General features: G+C 36.7%; 1 long non-coding RNA gene across 1 annotated transcript; it reads left to right on the forward strand.

Moving 5' to 3' along the window:
- Positions 1 to 2,590: 2,590 nt before the first annotated feature.
- On the forward strand, positions 2,591 to 22,420 carry LOC131403882 (uncharacterized). The gene is made up of 4 exons (XR_009219624.1): positions 2,591 to 2,667; positions 11,870 to 11,933; positions 20,925 to 21,020; positions 22,258 to 22,420. It is a non-coding gene; the product is annotated as an uncharacterized LOC131403882 (long non-coding RNA).
- Positions 22,421 to 23,915: the final 1,495 nt, after the last annotated feature.

The following is a 23,915-nucleotide window of genomic DNA, read 5'->3' on the forward strand; positions in this document are numbered from 1 at the left end:
GCTTGACTGGTTGCCCCACAATGGCAGGCCTTGTTAAGAAAAACTGAGTGCTTTGGTGTCTCTCAAAATGGTTTCTTTTCCCCTCCCCCTGTTGGAAGCCAGAGAGGATTTTTCTCTGATATTTAGTATGGAAATCTAGTTGGACTCTTGGAGGTAAATCTCACAATATTGTGGGAACCCCCTTATGACTGGGTCCTCCTGGAGTTTTTAACTCTCAGTTTTTAACTGAGCAGTTTGTCAGTTACAGTTAAGGTTTTACTACCCCAGTGCTAGTTCCCAAGTTGGTTTCCCCCGTGAGTCTCTGCTCCAGGAAGCCGTGACTGCCTGTATTCACCTGTTGTCTTTCCAGTCATAGAGCAGCAGTTTGCTCTGTGTCCTCTTTTCTCTTATGGATCCAAGAAGAGTTGTGGATTTTTCAGTCTGTTCAGCTTTTTACTTGTTAAGACGGAGTGGAATGGCAGTTTCCAAACTGCTTACTTGCAGAACTGGAATGTAAGTGTTATTTTAGTTTTCCCCACAGGGCTTGTTAGCCAAAAATGCCTTTCTAGCCACCTGTTATACCAATTACACAGCCTGACCAGACTGCCTTACTTGGGCCTAACCCTGTTCCTAAAGTTCTTCTAAGAGGATTAAGAAAGAGGTATATGGACTATCACTTGAGAAGTTTATCGTGAAAGGAAGAAGGTTTGGATGGTTTCAAAGCTTTAAACATGGAGACCTGACAAAGTATAGCATATTTCCTGTATGTGTTATAGAATCTAAATAACTTGAAAGACCCTGGAAGAGGCAAAGACACCAGGTTTTGTGAAAATGGACCAGAGTTTTTATACAGGCAGGTTTTCCTTAGGGTATGTAGACACGGTAGCAAGAGGTTGGGAAAGCTAGGGAGACCCTCACCAATAATCAAAGTAAAAAAAAGTTTACTGTAGGTATGTACTGCTCCACTCTTGGGTAGACAAGTTGTGAGATAGATGCATGTTTTGTGGAAAGCCAGAATTATCTTATGTTCAGTTCTCTTTCTGTGAGGCCCCAACATCCTAGGTCCTTTTTGTCCACTGAAATGTGTGAGCTGTTCTTGGCCCTGAGGGCAAATATCTCTCTGTTGGGATGGAGAATGGAAAAGGCAGGTGTCAAGTGCCCCAGCTGTCTATCATTTGTAAGAGAATCTGGGTAGACTGCTCCCTGCTCAACTCTTGATCAATGTATATGTTGACTCTGGCCGTAGAGACTTTCCAGAGACGCTAGATTACAATGAAGAACCATTTTGAGGGGCTATGGTTTCCTCTGCTCTGATTTCTTTTTTTGTGTGTGTGAGGAAGATTAGCCCTGAGCTAACATCTGTCGCCAATCCTCCTCTTTTGGCTGAGGAAGATTGGGCCTGGGCTAACATCGTGCCTGTCTTCCTCTACTTCACATGGGACGCTGCCACAGCATGGCTTGACAAGCGGTGCGTCGGTGCGCGCCTGGGATCCAAACCCGCAAACCCCGGGCGGCCGCAGCGGAGCGCGTGCACCTAACCACTACGCCACCAGGCCGGCTCCTGCTCTGATTTCTTGATCAATTCCTTCCTACTGCTTTCTGTCTTCCTGTAATTTCTCAAAGTTTCTGGTCTACTGGTGGGACCTTACCTTGGTTTTCAGTGTTATTATTCTGTCATTCTGAAGGTATATACATTATATTAATTATGTGTGTGTAGGGTGGCAGTTGGGAATATATATTGCCACTTGAGAGGGATCTTGAGATGAAGGCTAGGCTCGATGCACATATTCAGTTTGTCTTATTGAACCAAACATGATGACTAAATTAAAAACCCTATAATCAGGACCATAGCCCACTTAAGATATTGCCTTTATTAAAATGACTAAAGTTTTATTAAATAAGAACTGACCGTAATCTTTGCTTTCCGTAGTTACTTCTGAGAGTGTAAACTTCATCAAATATTTGAAATCCTTACACGGAAGCTGTGACTCCTGACCTGTTGGTTGGAGCCTACCTCCAAGTGCAAGCTTTGAGTTTATAAGAATGGGTACCTATAGCTGTCGAAAAGGCAGGAGGAAAATTAGATTCCAGGAGTAATAGACCCAAGACTCCTGGTTTATTCAACATGGGACTGGCTCGTTGCAGAACTGAGAAATACCTTTTTATCTCTCAAGTTTTAGGCTTATTTAACATTTCATATGGCTATTTTAGATTCCAAATATTATTATCTAGTATAAAAGAGTGCTTTATGTTTTTCTTAATTCTTAAGATGCACAGTAGTCATGAACAGTAATAAGTGTATCATTGAAGAATTATCGTTGGAGCATTGATAGGATTTAAATTCTGTATCTGTACGGTATAATATTAGGTTCTCATTTTAAGCTTTATATTTGAAAAGCCGGGTATAGCAGAATATTAATAGTAATGTAATAATCACAAGAGTTTCAACATGGTAAAAAAGTGCTAGTAGGCAAGTATGTATTTGGTTTTCAAACGGTATCTAATTGTTCTTATCAGTATCGAAAGATCCTGTTACTGCATGTGTCCTTATGTTTTATTTCGTTTCTTTTAGGTCTCTTTTATTCAAAACCTTGTATTTTGTGTAGAAAGAGTTTAACGTGTGCCTGATTTTGGTGTCTGGGAAAGAGGAAGCAAATATAATAATGGCAGCACAGAGCTACATTCGAGGTAATTTGTTTATTTCTAAGGGTTTTTTTTTTTAATTTAAATGTGTGGAATTTGAATATGAATAAAAATCAAAAGTATTAGATGGGAACTGTGGTTTCTATGTTAATTTCATCTCTTTTTTTTTTTTTCTATGTGATGCAGATGAAATTCACTTAAAATTAAACCAGAAGAGTCTGCTCTCAGTGCCGATAAACAGATGCAGGAAAGGAGCAGGGTGTCTTTCCCAGCCTCCCGTGGTGTTGGTACATGCATATCAGCCTCCAGTCCACGGCTTGGCCTTGCTGCTCAGCCAAGTCATTTTCTTTTTCCTCTTTACAATGACACTCTTTGAAAGATCAAGGAAATTAAAATTGCCAAACACCTATGTATATACATTGCATGTAAAATTCCCTTCCATGTTATAGAGCTGATTTTTGTCCTAATCAGAGATACTTATACTCTTCATATAAAACTTAACATTCATTGTTTTCTCTGAGAGGTGTGGTCACCATCTTGAGCTGTGGTTTAGGGGGTTTGAATAAACAAGAATAGTTGATAACTTATGTTAGTAGTTTGTGAATTTCCTTTACTCTTTAGGGTGAGGGAAATAGCTTTAATGACTGATTGCACCTTTCAGATGTTGTAAATTTTTGCCCAGGAGGTCATCTTTTAACTAAAAAGTGTAGCTCAATGAGTCCTATCCATTTCACACTAAAAGATTTAAGAATTTAAAGGTGATTAACTATAGGTCAGTTTACATCATTGAGACTTGAAGTAGAGAAACAGTTTAAGAAACACTGGTTAAGAGGAATCCACAGCTGTATATTTTTTTGGGTAGAAGAACTAATCACACAGAAAACTAAGCCAATATAAGATATAAACTAAGATATAGAAACTGGCTCCAGATCTCTAGCTGTGTATCATCTCCATGCCTCAGTTTCTTCATCTATAAAATGAAGATAATAATAGTTTCTACTTTATAAAGTTGTTATAATGATTGAGTTAATATATATGTAAAGCATTTGAATACCTGGCATAAGTGAGCACTAGAATACAAGTGTACTCACACATTTAAGAATATTTTAATAACAAAGATTGAAACAAAAAGGACTTCAGTTAACTCTGGGTTAACTAAAATACAAACATTTTTCTGTAAGTTTTATGATTCATATGAGGCATTTTTATAGTGCACAGCAGAATAGTAACAATCAGTGAAGAAGTCAGTGAAGTGGAGAAATAATTTGTGGGAAAGTTCAGTTCAGACATTAAACAAATTCTGGCAAATATTAAAAATAGGAAGATAATGTTATATTTCAGCCATAATCCAAATTAAGTTCTCAACATTTTCCAGATTATCAAATTACAAGAAAGAAAGTGGATTTGATTAGAAAAGGTGATTTTTAAAAATTTACCTTTCTAGCATTTATGATTTATCAGACCTTTTATCTGCGTTTTAATAACCGTTTGATACATGCCAATGTTATCCCACTGACATTATTTTCAGTATAAAATATTTGGAGTAGCATTTTTTCTGTTTATAAAAAGTGTAGTAAATTCAGAAAGAACCTTGGGTGAAAGATACCATCCTAGAAAGTGAAGGTGTTGGAAGGTTTCTAGTGAAAAAACAGGCTCCAACTTGTTTTCTTGTAACTAAGGTGCTAATCTTTAATTGAACCATTAAGGATTTTATTTCAAGGCTTGGAAGATCATTATATGATGTTCTTTGCTACCTTTTGCATGCAAAATTAATCTTAATTGTAGCAGGCCAATTCTATTCAAATGGATGGGTAATGAAGTTTGCCATTAGGTTTGGATGATGGGTTTTATACATTTAACATTGATCTTTTAATTTTCTATGGTATAACACTTTACAATTCTCCATAAGAATTCTAAACATTTTTTTCAAATGTGTCTGACCTCAGATCTCCACAAGCCTTCTTGGATGTGTCACCTCTGGTGCCAAAAGGGTCTATTTTGACACTGCAGGCGGACTTGGCACTGACGGACGCAGCGATAGCGGTAGTCGTGGGAGGCCAGTATCTTTCTGTGCTCAGGCCTGGGTAGTGGAATGTGGAGCTGCTGCTTAGCCTGTTGCTGCTGTAAGACATCCCAGAACTGTCTGTGCCTGGTTGGATCTGATCCTTACTGCTTAGTGCAATACCCTGTTATCTCCTTAAGCTGTCCTCCTCATTTCAGACAGCCTGAAGTAGTCTACAGTAACTCTTGCTGTAAGTACCCACACCACCCTTTTTGCCTTCTGGCTTTCTTTGCCGTTCTCCCTCTAGCTGTGTACTATACGGTCCTCCTTAGCAGGAGTCAGAGAAGAGACAGAGCACAATCTGACTGTTGCCTTGGTGCTCACTAGGGCCTTGGCCAAAGCGACTGGCTTGGTGAATGTTCCTTTCTTCCCTTATCACACTGGGCACATCCCTTCTAAGCTGCAACTTGATCAAAGAAGGTTACCACCCCTAGGCCCCCAAAAGGCACACATAGTATTCCGAAGTCAGAGCCTCCCTTTTCAGCATCCATTCTCAGTGGTCCTTTAATAATTGCAATCTGTGGCACTGTCCAGTTACAGAATATATTTTATTTAGGTCGGGCAGGGAACATTATTGCCTTTTATACGGGAAGAAACTAAGGTTTAGAAGGTTTAGCGATCTCCCCCCGACCCTGCCTTTAAATGATACACCCCAGTAAGTAGTAGAATCAGAACTGGATTCCAGGTGATTGGCCTCCAAGTCCAAAGTTGTTTCTGCTCTTTCACGTTGTATTTTCAAGTCTTAAAAAGTTTTTCTAAAGTTTGAAAGAACAGTAGGGTATATGCTCTTGGTGAAACTGTTATAAGTTTCAAGTATATCTTTGTTTAGTAATCAGTACAGCTTGATTCAGCTTAATGCTTTGATCAGACCCTTCCTGATCTGCCCTTTTCAGCCCCAGGTTTGCTGGTATCCCTTTTAGTCCAAGTTTTTGAATTATTTAGTATTTCTTAGATAAACCCTAGAATTTTTTTCTGAAAGGTGATCTCTTTACATTTATCTGAACCGCATTCTAGCAGCTGCCTCACCCTTTTCAGGGCTTTAGGAAAAGGATCCATTGCTCTAGGCTCACTATGATTTTCTTGAAATGTTTCCTAAGCAAGTGTTCCCTGCTTTCCTGGTTTTTCTGTTGACTTGACTTTCCTCAAGTGACATGCTCCTTTCAGTTTCTCCCAGGGTGTCTGGAACTGTGTCAGCTAATTCTCCTCTTTTCTCTTGTTCAGTCTCTAACAAATGCCTATGTATTTTAAAATCCTATATTATTTGATTTAATTACATTTTCCTCCATATATCTTTTTGGTACCTATTTATTGTAGCACTAATTCTTAACCCCCAGAATTACGTATCCAAGTAGTCTTCTCAGCTGCTCCAAGTTGAATTAAAGTATTTTAATCTTTATATTTCCCCTTCCTCATTTATGTGAGGATATTCCTACACCTTGGGACTACCTTTAAACCAAAATTCTTTGTTTTGGAGAAGAGATGAGTCATCTATAAGATGTGAATTGAACCTTCACCAAGACTAACTTTGAATTTTTTGGCTGTTGGGAAGAAAAAGGAAAATTGTACTTAATAACTTAGTAATGTGGATATCTGCCCAAATAGAAAGAAAAGTTTTTGAAACATTAACTCCTAAATAGAACTTTCTATTTAATAGCATAATTTCCTTTTTTACTTTGTTAAATCTAATATTTGCGGTACAAAGAAGACTGTAGAAGCAAAGAGAATTTAGAAATTTAGATCTGATTTTTCAGTTTTTTTTTTTTTTCATGGTTTTATGTTCTATTCGCTTGGCTTTTCCAATAAAGAAAGCCATCACTAAAATATCAGATAAGTAACCATCATATCACCACTTTACTCAGTTTAAGATGTTTTTAGTGACCATTTTATTCCACACAGTGCTTGTTATTTAAAGTAACTACTTAATCTTCTTAAATCATTTTTGATGTTCCAGTCATTGAACTATGATAGAAGCAACTATCCCTCCGTTCTGCTTCATTTTATGTATTTTTGCTGTACTGAACAATTCATCAGCACCCATTAAAACTATAGTCCTGTCAAGTTCTTGCTGTTTCAGGGGATATGATTGGGTGGCTCAGGGAACTAAAGCATAGTGTTAATGAGCAGGAGGATGTGAATTTAGTTCTCATGCTTGTCAATGAATTTTTTGGATTCTGTGGTGGGTTGTCAATCACTGAGTCCAAACCCATCATCTTTTCTAGAAAAGCTTTGAAATATGCAACAAACCACTTTTATTACAAACTATCTCCCAAGCGAACATCACTTCATTTTAGCCCTGTTAAATGAATGTTGAGGTAACACTTTTCAAGACCAGATTGGTGAATGTTCTACTGGTAGTATTCACCTAATATTAATATATTCAATAACTAATTATAGAGTAATTTAATTTTCTGAGAATGTCTTGTGCTAGTAAAATATTTTTAACTCTTACAACAGTATGTATTATATTTGACAGTAAAATGTAAGATCACATTAGGAGTATGTTTGAGTTTCTAAATAGCTTGCTGTAGCCAGAGATTTAAATAACCAGTGGATAATAAAGTAACATATTTGTGAATTTCAGTTAAGTCCAATTATTTAACCAATTGCATTGGGAAAGAAAGTTAAAAGAGAAAGAGTTCCACATTTACTCTAGTCCAGGTACAGTGTTTGTTTTTTTTTGTAATGCTTTATTTAGAAGACAATTTCAAAATTCATCCTTTAGCTGTCTTGTTAAAGACAAAACCTTGAGTTAGCTACATCGTGTATCTCCTCCAGTGCAGTATTTCTTTTGGATATTTGCCTTTTGAATAATTTATTTATTCTCGCTTCTCAAAATACTACAAACAGTCTTCATAACACATGTACGTCACACTGTAAGTGGAGGTTTTCTGGTATTACTCAGTTAAATGCATGTAAATGTTTGTGCGTTGGGGACTATAAGGGAACTCCTAGGACATCAGGAACACATTCTTAAGCAAGAACACCAGTTGACGATGGATGTTTTTGCATGAACTGTCAGAATAGATGACCCCTAGGGGCTCTCCTAACCCTTAGGTTCCAGGAGTCTAGAATTCTTATGCAGGTACTATTTGGTTTCCATTTGGAGCATGCAAGGCTGAGTATGATTGGCCTACTTATTCTGGGTACGTGATAGAATTAGGAACCTGACTTAGGTTCTTTTCTGGTTACCTATTGTTGCCAATAAACTACCCCCAAATTAGAGGCATAAAACAACAACAATATTTTATTAGTATTAACTCTCATAGTTCTGAGGGTTGCTGGGCTAAGCTAGGTGGTTCCTGCTCAGGGTCTTTTATGCATTTTCCGTCAGTTGTGGGTGGGGTTGGAATCAGCTTGATGGCTTCCTCACTCAGGTATCGGAATGTTGACTGGAACCTTGGCAGGAGCTGTCTGCCACAAGACTTATATGAAGTTTTTTCATATAGACTTCCTCACAACATGGTGGCTGGGTTCCAAGGTCCAGCGTCACAAAAGAGAGGGCCAGGTGGGGGCTGTATTGCCTTTTATGACCTAGCTTTAGAGGTCATGCAGTATAACTTCCACCACATTCTATTTGTTAGAGTCAGTAAGACCAGGCCATATTCTAGTGAGGGGAATAAGAGTCCACCTCTTGATGGGAAGACTGTCAAAGAATTTGCAGACATGTTTTAAACTGGCACATATTTTTCGCTTGGACTTTATTCCTTCAGGTTCTAGGCCTTGTCATTTCTCTGTTTTCTTTTTCCTACCTTCCTGTGGGTTCTTCAGCATTTTTTAGAATTGCGTATTGATTTATCTGTAATGATTTTGAAGGTATCTTTTTGTATAGCTTTTTAGCGATTGCTCTAGGTATTACATTATATATATAAACTGAGTGTACCGCGGTCATTATTTCACCCACTGGAGGCAAATATAGAAGTCTTACCTCCATTTATGTCTTGTTACGCTCCCCCATTTATATTATAGTTATCATAAATATTTTTCCCACATGCATTTAGAACCCACAGTGTTACAACTGTTGCTGTAATTGTCAAACATAATTTATAAAACTCAAGAGGAGAAGAAAAGCCTATCGTGTGTACCCATATTTTTGCTTACTATATTTTTTCTTCCTTTTTGATTGTTCCAAGGTTGATTGGTTGGTTGGTTGCTTGCAATCATTTTGTTTTGAGAATTTACTTTAGTCATACTTTTAGGGTAGATCTACTGGTGACAGATTTCTTATTTTTCTTTCATCTGGGAATGTCTTGTGTAAATAAATAAACAAATAGGATATATTTACTGGTATAAGATTCTGGGTTGACAGTTCTTCTGTTTCAATGCTTGAAAACACTTGCGCCACATCCTTTTAGCCTTCATGGTTTTTGGTAAGCAATTCATTGTCATTCCGTTGTTTTTCCCCTATAGGTAAAATGTTGTCCATGGCTACTTTAAAGATTTTTTCTTTGTCTTTAGTTTTCAAAAGTTTTGATGTGCCTAGCATGGATATATTTATTTTATTCTGATTGAGTTTCACTCGCTGCTTGAATCTGTAGCTTTTTGTTTCTTGCAAATTGGGAAGTTGTCTGCCATTATTTCAAGTACTTTTTTTTTTAGCTCTGCCCTTTTTCTTCTCTCCTTGAGGGAGTCCAATGACATGAATGTTAGATCTTTTGTTATAGCCCCAAAGGTCCCTGAAGCTCTCTTCGTTTTTTTTTTCTAGTCAATTTTTTTCTCTTTTGTTCTGATTGGATAATTTCTATTGTTTTATCTTCCAATTTGGTTATTGTTTCCCCTTTCTCCCCCATTCTGCCATTGATCCTGTCCACTGAGCTTTTAATTTTTATTATTGTAATTTTTCACTTGTAAAAACTTTGTTTACACTTTTCTGTTTCTTAGCTGAGGCTTTCTATCTTTTCACTTGTTTCAATCATATTTATAATTGCTCATTGAAGAATTTTTATTATGGCTGTTTTAAAATCTTTGTTAGATAATTTTAACATTGCTTTCGTCTCAGTGTTAGCATCTATTGATTGTCCTTTTTCATTCAGTTTGGCTGGGTCTGGTTCTAGACATGATCAGTGATTTTTGATTGAAATGTGGACATTTTGAGTATTATGTTGTAACACCCTGAATCTTATTTTAACTTTCTATTTTAGCTATATTTTTTTGGCACCACTCTGCCAGGGGAAGGGGGCAGGGTCATCACCTCATTACTGCTGGGTAGGAATGTAAGTCTAGGTTTTTCTTTGATATCCAAGATGGAGACTCTTCATTGTTGCTGGGTCCAGTTGGGATGCCTAGTTCCCCAGTAGGCCTCCACTGATACCTCCTTGGCTAGGAAGGATAGGAGTGCCTCATTACTCATTCCCAGTTGGCCTCTACTTATGGAACAGGGAGAGGATATGGCCTCTTTGCAGCTGGGCATTAGTGAAAGTACTGACTCTCCATTGGACCTCCTCTGATGCCATCCCAGCAGGAAGGGTAGGTTCACCTCATTACTGGCAAGCAGGTGTGGAAGTCTAGGCTTTCCGTGTGTTCTCCACTGACGCTGAAGTGTGAGGGGGGAGACTTCTTAACACTCATTGGTAATGAAAGTCTTGGCTTCCTTCTTGGACTTCTCTGACACCACACGGCAGCTGAGAGGGTTGCAGGTTGGGTGCAGTTCCTTATTATAGACTCAATGTAGAAGTCTAGGTTCCCCACTAGCCTTTACAGGAGTGAGTGGGGGTAGGGCCACAGTTTTCTTTTCTTGAGTGGTTCTTCTCTAAATTTTAAACTGTCTAAATTTTGAGTGGTTGTTGTCTATTGTGTTTTGCTAGGCTATCCTTTTCCTGGTCCTTTAGCTAGAGAGAGCAGGCTTTTGTTGGGGCTTTTTTTAATACACCTACTGGCATTTCCTGGTTTTTGGCTTCTTTAGCTCTAAGTCTGGTATATTGGAGGCAAAAAGGAAACTCAGGGAACTTACCAAGTGTTGTTCCTAGAATCCTAAGGCTCCTAGCCAGTCTGCCTTTCCATCTTTCTGAGGCTTTTTATTTTTGTTATGTGATGTCCAGGGTTTTTTGTTGTACTTAGTGAGAGAAATAGGGAAACTTATGTCTACTCCACTTCCCCATCCATGTATTTTAAAAGGTTTCCCACCTATTTACTATCCTGTATTAAAAGTAATGCATACTTGAGAACATTTCATGTAAACAACCCATTGAAAATGTAGATAATGATGATTCGAATAGCTTAGAACAGTGGTTCTCAAATTTAAAGTGCATTTAACCCCCTGGGGGGCTTTTTAACACTGATTGTTGGGCCCCACTCCTGGAGAGGAGTGAGAATTGGCATTTCTAACAAGTTTCCAGATAATGCTACTGCTCTGGGGACCACACTTTGATAATCACTCCTTTAGAGAAATGCTGAAATGATGACTGATCATTAATTTTAAATGATATTAATAGCATATGCATTTGCTTTTAATAAAAACAGAAAAAATGCAATAAGTAAAATAAACTGGATATTAGATCTAAAATATTTAAATGTTATTTATAAGATGACAGTCATATTTTTAATGAAATTTGTCTTCCCATTTTCCAGCACTATTGTATGTGGCATTTGAGAGGGCAAAGGAGTACGTATTTTATTATAAACAGAACAATATAGCAAAAAATGAGAGGTATGATGATCAGTTGTTTTGTGAGCATAAAGTAATGCCTATTTTATTGGACTCTAAGCAAAGAGTATTTGAATGGGTATATTAAACCCCACTCCGTGGTAAGTGTATGATGTGCAAGAACTTTTTTTAAGGCTCAGAGTTGATATCAGAAAAGCTCTTTTACATTGATCTGAGCTAATGATGCGCAACCTTGTTATTACTGTGCACATATTATAATATACCTTCCTCTAAAGTTCATCTTTTTTTTTCTTGAGTTAGTGAATATAAATGATACTGGAATTAAAACTACTCCCATCAATAGTATGACCATTTGCCTAGATCAAGGTGAACTTAGAAATATTTTTCCCAGAAGATCACTAACTATAAAAAAGAGAAATTAAAATAGTGAAATGTCAGACTGCGATCTCTTAGACATTATTCTTCCTACAGAAGTTGTTCTAAGTTTTAATAAAGAAACTTACTTGTGAATATTCATCAGATAATGGTTCTTATTTTGTAGCCAGATATATTAGAGTTATAAAGTATTTCCTTTTCTCTTTTAGCTCTGTTGGCTTAGCAAAAGCAGCTCTAGAAGCAATTAATGGATTCAACCTCTTTGGCAACCAGGTAAAAAAAACAGCAATAGTAACAATAAACTGTGATTGTTTATTTGAATTATGTTTTTAATTAATTTGGCCATTCATTAACCAAGTTGTTCCTTATGATCAGAGAATGTCTGAAATTTATGTGGCAGACCATGGTTGAACAGACTTTCCTTTGAATATGATTTGCCGGTTAAATTTTAGTTTTCTAACTAAAAAACATTGCTTAATTAGAAAAAAAAAAAAAATCTCTTCATAAAGAATTCTCATTGTCTTTGTTCCCTAGCTTTTTCCTCAGGTCTCTTGTTGAGCTTTCACAGTTTTAAATATTCCTAGCCTTATATATCATATATTTTCCATATTAGTTCTCATGTTGGTTTCAACTTAATGTAAATCTTATGTAGAGGGGAATTTGTGTAATATGTGCAGCCAAAGAATTGGAAATTTTAATCCTAGCTTAACCCTCAACTGGCTGTAATTATATGTCTAAATCTCATTTTCTTCGGGATAAAAGAGAAATCCTAAGGGTTGCCTTAAATTTTCTTAAAACAAGATCTTTAACAAGTTTCTGCACCCAATCAAGTGACCGTGGATTGAGTTGTCAATGAAAGGGAATAAAATGTAGGAATACAGGTTATTACTCTGGATCAAGAACTAGGCTAATTGTCTTTAGCAATTTTTGTAAAGATTCTTAAGATGGGAGGGCAAAGGCGGTTTCCAGCTGATATTATAATTAACCTTAAGTTATTAAAATGCTTGGTGGTCTAGTGGTTAAGATTCAGCACTCTCGTTGCTGTGGTCTGAGTTCGTTTCCTGGTCAGGGAACCTCACCACCCATCTGTTGGTTGTTATACTGTGGCAGCCATGTGTTGCTGTGATGCTGAAAGCTATGCCACTGGTATGTCAAATACCAGCAGGGTCACCCGTGGTGGACAGGTTTCAGGGAAGCTTCCAGACCAAGGCAGACTAGGAAGAAGGACATGACCACACATTTCTGAAAAAATTGGCCATGAAAACCCTATGAATAGCATTGGAGCATTATCTGATACAGCACCAGAAGGTGAGAGGATGGAGCAAAAAGACCAGGCGGGGTTCTGCTCTTTGGTACACAGGGTCACTAGGGGTCGGAACGGACTTGATGGCACTAAAAACAACAACCAATTAAAATGCCGAGTCAGTAAAAATACATTTTAGAAAGTTATGCAGATATGCAAAAGGTAACATGGTTTTTGTTATGGCAATTGTAATACTATGTACCCGAAGTCTTGAATTTAAGAAAGTTTTAAGTTGAAGTGTTATAGTACAACTGCCTCTCTTTCACTCCCTACATCCACAAACTCACTTCTGTTCTCACTCTAACTTCCTCTTGGAGGATGGACTCTGCTTACATCCAGGACATGAAGAATGAAGAATGAACATAGACATGAACGGATTGGGAAGAGGGGAGCAGCACCTTATTTTGGGTGCCCAAGACTAAATCGCCCACTTCCCACACTCTTCCTCCTCTCTCAAGACCTCTGGCTGGAGAAATGGAGAGATCAGAGCTCATGGGGGTTTGAGGGGTGTGAGCCTATCGAAATCATGATTATTAATATTATGCCTCTCCTGGAGATTCTTGGTGCCTCTGGCACTGATCTCTTGGCTTATGTCAACATTTCTTTCTCACTGGAAGAGTCAACATACTCATGGAAGTCCCACATGTATCCTTCAGTACTTCTCATTTCCTTTTCACCCTTGCCTCACTCTCAGTACATTCATTTAAATTAGTGTGTACGTGTGTATGTATGAATTTGTGTGTGTATATGTGTGTGTGTATGTCTGTGTTTGTGTTTGTGTATGTATATAGGTATATTAGATAGATAGGTAGGTGGGAAGGAAGGAAGGAGTATGGCATAAAGGTATAAAGGCATAAACATGGCATAAAGGTATGGCATTGTAGCATTATTTACGATGGCCAAGATATGGAAACAACCTAAGTGTCCATCGATGGATGGATGAATGGATAAAGAAAATGTGGTAAATATATATACAATCATGTGGCGCATTGCGATGTTTTGGTCAACAATGGACTGCATATATGATGGTGGTCCCATAAGATTAGTACCATGTAGCATAGGTGTGTAGTAGGCTATACAATCTAGGTTTGTGTAAGTACACTCTGTGATAGTCACACAATGATGAACAGCATACAGTGTGCCTAAAAGCACATTTCTCAGAACATATCCCCATCATCAAGTGATGCATGACTATACAATGGAACATTATTTAGCTATGAAAAAGAATGAAATCTTGACATTTGTGACAACATAGATGAACCTTGAGGGCGTTATGCTAAGTGAAATAAGTCAGACAGAGAAAGACAAATAGCATATGATCTCACTTATATGTGGAATCTAAAACAACAAAACACCAAGCACATATATACAGAGAACAGATTGGTGGATGCCAGAGGTCGGGGGTGGAGGGTGGGTGAAATAGGAGAAGGGGGTCAAAAGGCACAAACTTCCAGTTATAACATAAGTCATGGGGATGTAATGTGTATCATGGTGACTATAGTTAATAATACTGTATTGCATATTCGAAAATTGCTAAGAGTAGATCTTAAAAGTTCTCTTCACAAGAAAGAAAATTTTTGTAACTATGTACGGTGATGGATGTTAACTAGACTTATTGTGGTGATCATATTGCAGTATATACAAATATTGAGTCATTATGTTGTACACCTGAATCTAATATAATGTTATACGTCAATTATACCTCAATTAAAAAAAAAAGAATGGCATTGTATTTGGAGTCAGGAGACTCACTGTACGCTCTGTACTCCCACTAGTGAGTTCTGTGACATTGGCTAGTTGTTTACCTGTCTCGGCTTCCTCAACTAAAAAAATAGAGATAATGATACTAGGACCTAACTCAGAAGGTTTTCATGCAAATAAAAAGCTTAGTATAGTGCTTGGCAAAGATTAAACCCTCAATAAATATTATCTCTTGTTATTGTTAATGAAGTACTGGTAATGTTAAAGAACGGAAATGAAGAGATTGGACTGAAAAGCTTCTAGAGAGTATTTCAAGGAGACTTAGAGGAGTCATGGACTAAATCAATAGTGTTACAGCAGCAGTCTGGAAAGATACAGGTCTTGCTCTTCTGCCTTCCATGGCATACCAAGTAGTGTGCTGAATGGAGTTTTGTGTCTAGGTTGGACATTATAAGGTATTGGTCAGCTCTTTTTTGCAATCGTGCCATCTCCTTTGATGTCCCTGAGTCTTAGTGTATGTTGCTTATGTGTCTGGTATATATACTACATATATGCCTCCACCTACATAGAAGCCCACACGTATACATGCTACCTTTCCTAACTACCCATGTTTCAGGGCTCTGTCTTCAGCCTACTTTTCCCAGGAAGCTTTCATAGATCTCTTAGCCATAACTCTAAAAGCACTGAATTGCTCTACTATACTTTCTGATTCTGAGTTATAAATATACTGCTAGAATTGTTCCTCAGCCATAATGTCTCAGTCTTGGCTGCACAGTGGAATTATTTGCAATACTGATTGCTGGGCTCTACCCCTGGAGATTCTGATTTAATTGGTCTAGGGGGAGACCTTGGCCTTGAGATGTTTCCAACTGCCCAGGAATTGTAATGTTCAGCCAAGGATGAGAACGACTGCTCTAAGCAGAGTTAATATTGACCTTGGTTAGCTCATGTCCATTCCCAGCAGAGCTGTGTGCCAAATGTTTGCCGAGTTGACTATTCGTTGAGTATTTTGGATGGAAATATAGACAAATAATGTCTTATTCCTTTAGCCACATAGATGTCACATGTTGCAAGTGGAGCTCTCCATGTTCCTTTTTTTTGGATAATATCAAACAGTATCCTAGTTTTACCAATTCCCTTTCATTTTTGTTTCTGATGTGGAGAATTACAGAAACCTGACTTTGTTAATGTTAAAATTCCCACCTCTACAGCAAAGTTAAAAATATACCTGCTAAATAGTAGCACATTTAAGAGTGCATATGATCTTTTCAGTGTTTAATCATTTTATCATATTGCTCCATGTCCTTCAATGGGCTGTGGTCTAATTAGAAGTCAGTGGCTGGGAAAAGAACTGATGTAACAAAGAAATGTTTTTATTCAAATGAAAACCTATAGAAACCTCCTCAAGATTTGAGGGATTTCAGATCAGATGAATATTCTCAGCTATTTCCAAAAACTGTTGATGTAGTGTTTTAGAAGACCTGATCATGTGTCTTTAACTAAATTAATTTAGAGCTTTGAAAAAGTACACCTATTGATCGCAACTCAGACAATCTTAGATCTTTGGAGCTGGAAGGGCCCTTCTCTCAAAATGAGTGGTCACAGAGTTGAGGTGGCTTTTCACTGGTCATGCAACAAAGAGGCAGAACAGGAATTAAACCAAAGCCACTTGGTAATGAATCTGGAATATCAACTATTAGTACAGGAAATCTTAAATCTTGAATGCTTTCTACCTTTAGAGGTGAGAACTGTGCATTTGCGTTTGAAAACTTTTAAGCCATTTTCTTCTTTTTTAAAAAATTTAATTTTTTTATTGAGGTGTAATCAACATATTAGTTTCAGGTGTACAACATAGTGATTCAGTATTTGTATATATTATGAAATGATCACCATAATAAGTCTAGTTAACATCCAAACCCACACGTAGTTACAAATTTATTTTTCTTGTGGTGAGAACTTTTAAGATCAACTCTCCTAGCAACTTTCAAATATGCGGTACAGTATTGTTAACTGTAGTCACCATGCTGTATATCACGTCCCCATGAGTTATTTATTTTATAACTGGAAGTTTTTACCTTTTGACCACATTATTTTCTTCTTAATTGTTGAACTTCTGAATGAGACATCCACTTGGCAAACAGCGTGAAAGGCTTGCCTTTTGCCCTTTTTGTGCTTCAGTGTATGAGATAAGATAAATGTTAATTTTTATTTTTATGGAAAATTGTTGGGTGGAATAAGCTTTTAGCTTTGATAATGGTTATTATGTGTTCTTACACTTCCTTTCTTCTTTTTTTTAAAATGTCAGACTTGTCTTATTATTCAAGGAAAAAACCTTATCATTTAAATCTTCCCTGTGAAAGCAAGTTATTTTTCTTTGGCAGAAAATATCTAAGAAGAAAATGTGATAAAATGGCCTAATGTCTTTAGTGATAAGTTTATAATAAAGGCTAATTTGGAGCATTTAGAAACATACTCATCAATATGAGAATCACATATTTCATCATACTTTCAAATATGTTCTCTATAAATATAGTGACATATATAATATTTAAGTGATATTTGACACTATTTAAATAATAATTTTTAAATAAATTATAATTCACACTCAGCAAATGTCATAGACATGCTAAGCAACAGTTTTGTGGTTCCTGGGTCTGAGTCTCAGCTCTCCCCTTTCTGAAACCCTAAGAATTACTACTCAGGTTCACCTCGCTCTGTAGTTGGAAAGTTCTTTTAACGCATGTGAGTAGAATCTTCTGTAGAAAAGAGAAGCATGGCTTGTGAGAGGGGCTGCTGGAAGCTACTGTTGGGCCAGTAAGTAAAAGTTGACTATTTACATGCCCATTGCCACCACAGCCATGATGCAGAGGGGTAATTCCCATCAGTAAATATCCTTTCTGTAAGAATCCTGCTCTCCAGGCTCTGCCACGGAGCTCAAGAACAGCTTAATGCTGAACTAGGGAAGAAAGTCTCCTGATGGTAGTTCTGTGGTATGATTTTGCATTCAGAAGAACAGAAATCATGTGTAGTAGATACACTGAGTGGGTTCATCTTGTTTTATGCTTTGATGCTATGTGGCAGCAAGCCTATTAGCTCAGGTTCAGAGAAGTGATTGATGGGGTAAAGAAAGGCCCAGACAATCCTTCAAATCATTTCCCTTTGAATTGAGACTAAAGAGATCAGCAGTGTCTTATGGTCATAGATGTCACCCTTGGCTTTAGGTACCATCTCAAAAGTGTTTGTTGCAGTCATGGAGTCTGAGGTAGATGGTTCAGTGCAGCTCTTCCCCACCATTGGAACTCAAGTCCCCATGACAGTGGTTAGGTTGAATCGTCTTCTAGTGTATTTACTAGAAAGTAGTCATAGAAACTCAGTTTGGGAATACAGTTTGAGCTATCAGTCTTAAAATATGCTCTGTAGATGGAGTCAGGATATGATGGTAGAGTTGTGATAATTTCAGGAAATGGAAGATGAAAATAAAATATACAGCGTTAATCAGATACTTTGGAGTGACATATACATATAAAACATCCTTTCATATTCCTGGTTTTGATTGGAGAAATCACAATACTGACAAATGAGCTGAGGCCAGAATCTAAAAGGTAATGACTAGAGAAATTGCTCATGTTATGCAGAGCATTCAAAGCAATGCAGACATATCAAACTTCCTTTGAAATTTGCAGGCATAAAATTAATGTGTCTGATGATTTAAAGTTGGTGATAATTAATTCCATAAGTAGGGTCTCCTTGATGACTTTCTTAAAAATTTGCTTCTGAAGAGGAATAGGTGCCCATGGTCTTAGGTGAATTTTATGGTGAATTTTATCTTCCTGTGAATCTTGGCCCTATGCCTAAGCATGGTATATTTTTTAAGAGGACAGCCACACAATATAGTTAACTAGCATTTGCTCTCACTGTTAAAATCCAGTAATATTATGAAATTATTTTTCCCTTTGTGCATATTTCTTAGAGGCTGGCAGAGGAAGAAACCTGAACAAATACTTTGATGAATTTAGATAAATAAACCATTTATTCGTGGCCAGAAAATAGAAATTGGCTTGTTTATATTAATCAGATAATGGCAAGAATTGCCAAATTTGCTATTTCACTTCATTATTTATAAATTACACTAGTTAGATTTTATCTTTTAAAAATTCAGTTCAAGGCAGACTGATTTGGCATGCAATTAACTTTATTAATTATGAGCCTAAAGATAAATTATAAGTCCTGTTATTTTGTGTATTCACAGGCTCCCAACATCTCATACCTATTCATTTCTCTGCTGTTTGTTCTAACTACCCTGCCTGCTCCCCTTCCCACAAAAATTCAGATCCTAGCTTTGGTCCTTGCCTTCTCCATGAAGTATCCCAGGTTCCCTATTTTGTTTTTTTTATGTTACCTTTAGAGATTTATTATCATTATTATTCTCTCATCTAAGCCACTCACTTGGTACATAGGCCCATATCTTGGTACATCGTCATGTATTGCCTGCCATGTGCAGTCTTTTTGTTTTGTTTAATATTCATCTGGTTAGGACTGAATATCACCTGGGTCAGCTCCTTGAGAGCAGAGGTCAAGTTCTATCTTGTTTTCCTCAAAGCAGAGAACACATCACTCTGACAGTGGCAGATACCGCATGAAGCTTTGTTGAATTCAATTTTGTCAGTGGATATGAAAACTAGGGAATTTCAAATAATAGAAAGGACAGTTTAGTGTTAATCTGGTTGTAGAATGACAGCCTCACTCATTTCTTCTTCATTTATTAATTTACTCGTCAGAGTTAAAACAGATTTAAGAAATGATATTATGAATGAGAAATCATTCTATTTTTTTTTTTTTGGTGAGGAAGATCAGCCCTGTGCTAACATCTGCCAATCCTCCTCTTTTTTTGCTGAGGAAGACTGGCCCTGGGTTAACATCTGTGCCCGTCTTCCTCCACTTTATATGGGACGCCGCCACAACATGGCTTGCCAAGCGGTGTGTTGGTGCGCGCCCAGGATCCGAACCGACGAACCCCATGCTGCCGCAGCGGAGCGTGCGCGCTTAACCACTTCCACCACCGGGCCGGCCTGAGAAATCATTCTATTTTATGAGCTAATACTCATGTATGTACGTGGGTTAACAGGAAAAATGTACATATAGTGAGTCTGATATTTGGAGGTAGGGCCTAGTACCACTAGACATTGAGTTTCAGTCTAGGTGATTGATTTGAGGTATTTTAGTTTCAGAGTGAATGCGTCTTTGAAGTTGGTGAGAATTAGAATGATAGTTCTCTTCTTCCCTTCCCCATGTGTTTTTCTGAGTATTCTCTTATAATGGAAGCTGTATTTGTATTCCAGTTTCATTCTCTGTGTTTTCAAAATGTTTAGCTCCCCAGTAAAAGAACAAAGCTATGTTTACTTATGGCTATGCTCATAAATACGGAAAGCACTAATGGCTAAATATTAAATTTTTTTTAACTTGGTTAGCAGACCAATTGACATTTTTTGTTACACCTGTCTTTTTGTTCAAGTTTTTTGGCTCTTACTTGAAAGATATTTTTTATTGTGGGAAATTGTATAACTTAGTGGTTAAGGTGTGGGCTTCTGTGTTAGAGACTTGATTTTGAACCCGTGCTCTATTAAACTAAGATTTAGCATCTTTTTCAGTAAAATGGGGATAATAATCCTCTATATATGGGGATTAAATGAGATAATCCATGTGAAGCATAAAGCACAGTGCCTGACACACAGTGAATATTAGCTTTTATTTGCATTTTTATTATTTGAGATTCTCCTGTCTCTATATTTTAATCAAGTAGTTTTTATATCTATAATTCTAGATTGTATCTAAATTTGCTTAGTTTGATCATATAATCAACATTCTTTATTAGGACTGTACAATTCAGATTTTGTGAACTCAAATTGGTTCTTGTTTTATTCCTTGTCAAAAATGTGAGTAAACTATTTGTATTTTTATTAACATGAATATCCTTAATTGATTAGGTATCTTACAATCAATACATTTTGATTTATAAGAAGACTGAGGAGAAATAGGGAAATGTAAAAATAACATTTTTTATGATTATAAAATGAATGTTTATTGCAAGAAATTTGGGAAGTGCTGAAAGTATAAAAAAAGAAAATTAAAATCTTCTGTAATGCCACTCTCAATGCAACCAGTGTTAGTGTTTTTGTGAAATTTCTTACAGTCAAAATGCCCAATGTTCTACAAGTCGTTTTTTCTTAATTTAGGAAATGTTTTTCTCTTTCTTGTTCCAGGGCTGTTCTTGGTCGGTTATATTTGTGGATCTCGATGCTCACAATCGCAATAGGCAAACTTTGTGCTCACTCTTACCCAGAGAATCAAGATCTCATGTGAGATATTTTTATAATAAATTAATAAGAGCTATCGTTTATGATTGTTATGTAATTTTGTTTACTTTTCTAAGAATGTGTTCCAGAATGTTAGAGGTTGCCAGCAGAGAAGAGAAGAGAGAATAGACGTTGCCTCTCACTTGCCTGGTCTGTGGAGGTCTTGTTCAGGAAGTGAGCAGAGCTGTGGACACAGCTGCTTTGTCTTTCGAGTCTTTTGTAGAACAGGAGAAAAGTAGACCTTTTATTTTTTCAGGAGGGAGTAGCAACATTATACCAAAATGAATTTTTTTGTCACAGAATATTAGAAAAATATTTTTCATAATTTATATTCCTTTTGAATAAAATTATTTTTCATGCTTCTTTTCTCTCATTCGAGTCACAATTTTTTTTGGCTGATAAACTTTTATATGCCTATAGTACGCAATTGCGGATTTTTATAGGGGTTATTTATGGCTCTATTCTTAGAAAACACTCAAAATGGAATAATTTAATTATTTAAAAATAACTGTTTTATAGAAGTAATGCAGGATTATGATCAAAGAAAAACAAAACCCACAAATAAGCAAGTAATAATAATATAATATCCACTCGTTATTCCACCACTCAGTTATAATCTTAGGGTGACAACATTTGTGTTTATATGTTTTTATATATTTTTATATACATATATACTTTTCATTTTATAATACTGGGAGAATATTGTTCATAATATTTGATAATCTGGTTCTATGAATGGACATGTTTCCAGATCAATAAATGTTTCTACAATATAAACTTTAATGGCTGCTAATTTACTTATCTAATTGTTGGACATTTAGATTGTTTTGTGTTTTTCACTGATACCAAAAAATTGTTATGAGAAACTAAGTTTTAATGATTAGTTATTGGTGTTAAATTTTTACACACTGCCTTAATTAATATCTTAAAGTTTGAGTCCAGTGTTGAACCTTGAAAATACTCCTTATTGGTGAATAAAGTTTTATCTCCTCTGTAAGCTTCACTAAACCATACCATATAAGCGTCTGTGTGTCCCTTGTAGCACAGCAATCTCACTGTCAGTTAAAGACTTTTATTGACTTATTTATTGACTTATTTCTTATTTACTTACCTTTTATTATCTATTCCTTATTTATTGACTTATTTTTATCGGCTTTTCATCTCCATGATTCTCCTTGGGCTGTGTTGATCATATCACTGCAGGCACTTACAGTCCCTTCTTTTTTTTTATTGCTGCCAGAACACAGATGCTGCCCTGCTCCCCTGCATCACTTATCCTGCATTTGCCCTGGATGATGAAGTTCTGTTTAGCCAGACACTTGATAAAGTGGTTAGAAAATTAAAAGGAAAATATGGATTTAAACGTTTCTTGAGAGATGGATATAGAACATCACTGGAAGATCCCAACATACGCTGCTACAAACCAGCTGAAATGAAGGTATCAAAAACTATTCCATATCAGGGCATAACAGAGTGGTCAAAAGCACCGATTGAGGAGTCAGACTTCTTGGGTTTGACTTCTGGCTCTGCTACTTACTAGCTGTCTGGCCTTGGGCATGTTAATTAACCTCTCTGTGTTAATATTCTTCATTGGTAATATAATAGTACCTACTATTATTGGTCCTATTATTGAGGTTCTTGTGAGGATTAAATGAGTTAGTATATATAAAAATGCTTAGATCGGTGCTTCGCACATCGTAAGCACTTGATAAGTGTTAGCTCTTACCACCAGTGAAGCCCATTTGCTCATATGGAGCCATATTGATTCATCGGGTGAATAATTCTTCTTTCACACTTTCAGAACTCTGCCTGCCTGTTTCATACCATTTGTCTCATGTAATAGAAAATATCTATTTGTGATCCAATTTTCAATCTGTTAAGCAAATGCTCTTTTTTTTTTTGTTTCACTTAGACACTTCCCTTTGAAATATAGTCCTCTAAATAATTAGTTTTAAAATATTTTCTATTTCAAATATACATATGTACCACTATATCTAGATTTATACTAGGTGTTTTTAAGCTGTCCAGAAAACTATAACACCCCCCAAAAAGGTAAGCGTGCCTCCACATTGCTGAATACAATTAGTGGGGTAGATTGAAAATTACTTTTGTAAGCATTGTCATAATTTTGACTCATTCACTGAAGATAGGGAAAATCCCATGAATCTGTATATAAAAAATGTCCAGGCAGCATGGTACCTTGTAATTTGTTTGACAATTAAATACTCTTTTAAAATTTAGTATACATTTAGTTTTGCAGAACAGCGAGACACACTATTTATCATTTTATTTAATTTCACAACTGACTATCATTTGGGAGCATTAGGAGCCATTGTATTGTGTACATCTTTGAAACCTTACAGCAGTCTGTTAGATTAAGCCAAAAGATCCGTTTATCTCTTAAACACCTTGAGATGTTTCTTTTCTATTTAATACCTTTCCTGTGCTGATTTACAGCACTTACATTTGAACTGGACCCCCTGTAACTACCACCCTGCATACTTTCAAGTTTGGATCAGTCCAGCAGGCTCTCTCTATTTCCCACCTATTGCTGAGCACCACTGAGAAAGGCCACAGCAGTGTGGATAGATGCCACCCCGGATTTAGGACATCCATCTTGGTTCAGTTCTCATCATTGCTTTCACTGCTTGTTAGTTCTGCTATGTGACCCTGCCAGGGACTCCTCTTATAAGCTTCTCAAAATTTTTTCCATTTGTACTCAAGTTCCCAGACTTGACTTCTCACTTTCTACTTGTTAGCCTTACATTTCTGTTTGGCCTCCTCCACTGCATCTATCCTTCATCCATACTTACCTCCATCTCTCTTGTCTCCCAGAAGTTGCTGTCTGTTCTTCATTCTAAGGCTAACCCTCCATATGTACACCTCATCCTGTTCTCT

This window comes from Diceros bicornis, unplaced genomic scaffold (assembly GCF_020826845.1).
Source record: "Diceros bicornis minor isolate mBicDic1 unplaced genomic scaffold, mDicBic1.mat.cur scaffold_93_ctg1, whole genome shotgun sequence".
In the NCBI taxonomy this organism is placed as follows: Eukaryota; Metazoa; Chordata; class Mammalia; order Perissodactyla; family Rhinocerotidae; genus Diceros; species Diceros bicornis.